Source organism: Barbus barbus, assembly GCF_936440315.1.
Source record: "Barbus barbus genome assembly, chromosome: 41".
In the NCBI taxonomy this organism is placed as follows: domain Eukaryota; kingdom Metazoa; phylum Chordata; class Actinopteri; order Cypriniformes; family Cyprinidae; genus Barbus; species Barbus barbus.
Window position 1 is genome coordinate 11,192,307 of NC_136719.1, and position 1,810 is coordinate 11,194,116.

The window sequence follows — 1,810 nt, forward strand, 5'->3', positions numbered from 1 at the left end:
ACGGAAAGTGGGAGGGCAGGCGAGCTGAGGAAAGTGGGAGGAGCGGTGAGCCTGGGGGATGTAGTTTTTTCTGACTGAAAAGGTATCTGGATTATAGAGTAAAAGACTACAACTACCAGTACAGCAAAGTGACAGACCCGTGGCATGCCATATCCTTAAGGAACGGTTCATTCAAAAGTTGATAGGGAAAAAATTGGTTCAAAAGCTAGATTAAAATCACTGTCTCTGAAGTTCTCAATTAGTGTGAGAATAAACAAATTAGGACTGGTGGACCACAAGAGGATACCAGGGGCTCTGCAGTTAAGAGAAGGAAAAATAATAAATAATCTTAGAAAATTACGTTAGGCCTATTTAAGGGCTGTCAGGTATTAGCTACCAGTACCACAACATTTTCAATACATTTACCAACAATTTTATCATTATTATTTTACTGTTTTTTTTTCCACAGCCCTGGTTGCCAGTAAGAAATCAAAGCCAAGTCTACATACAGATTTGTGGGTGAAAATCTTTATTAATTTAAATATTGTGTTCACCTCTTGTCCCACTGTCTGTAAAACTGCTCTGCAATAAATAACAATTTTGCTGGAAGTGTTTCGCTTTAACTTAATAGATATATATTTCCTAACAGTACGTAGAAAGAACATGTAACAATAAAACATCCATATTTTCCAGGTAATATTTAATAACATTCTTTGGCTTCAGAACAGTAACACAAATTTAATAAGAGTTATTTTTGGAAACGGCGTGTTTTAATTCTTTCACATGGTACAAATAGGTCTTAATATATGAAAATCTGTAGCTATATAGGATCATATCTGAGAGAACTTGGCATCAAAACGGTTTTTTGTTTCTTTGTTTTTTTAAACATCCCTGATTAAGAGATTCTGAACCAAATGCATTGTATTTTTATTATTATTATTATTTATTATTTTATTATTATTTTTTTCTGTGTAAAAATAAGGAAAGTGTCATTCTGTGCTTGAGAATAGTGTTCTATATTTTTAAACATTACAAAATTACATGAAGATGTTCATATAAGAAATGTCTTATTTTTAATTAAATTCATCACAATTAGGCTTACTTTCCAAATAATTTGGGAAAGAATTTCTACTGCAGCGGTCTGAATCTTCACGTAAATACACATTCTTTTAGTAGTTGTAGTCCTTTTGTAGCAACATGTGAGCAAATTCACTTAAAAAGTTAGCGCTATGACTGTATGTAATTTATGTTGTAGTACAAAACGTAAAAGTATATTCAAGTAATATTAATTACCATCATTTACAATATAAAGATACACATAAACGACACTAGAGCGCGCCAAAGTAAGTGAATTCCTGAGTTTTATGTCAGCTGATTGTGGAACAGCGCCGCTGGTTCAAACATTTATTTGGGTTTGTTTGCTGATGCTGGAGCGGCAAGCTTAACTCGATCCTAAATGTCCAGATCAGCGCTCGTCCTCTTTGCAGCGCGTCTGCAGCCACGGACCGGACTAAAGAGCACCGCGTCAGCCTCCGCTTCAAATATCAGTCAACACATGTCAAGCGCATTTAGTTTGCCGTGTGCAGAATATAGAAACAGATATTTGTAAAGTCAGGTCGGAGAAAGGTGCCCTTACTTGCACTCGCTGTGTGATAGTGACGAGGTCACTGACTACTTACAGGTGCTTTAGACTTTTTCATGCTATGTTTCAAATTATGAAGCAAATTAGAAAATGTATGAAGGATCAGATAAAATGAGAACTGCTTGTGCAATTTTTATTTTCTCTGTTATCTAATATTGACAGCCGAAAAGCCCTGCAGTGTGTTGCCAG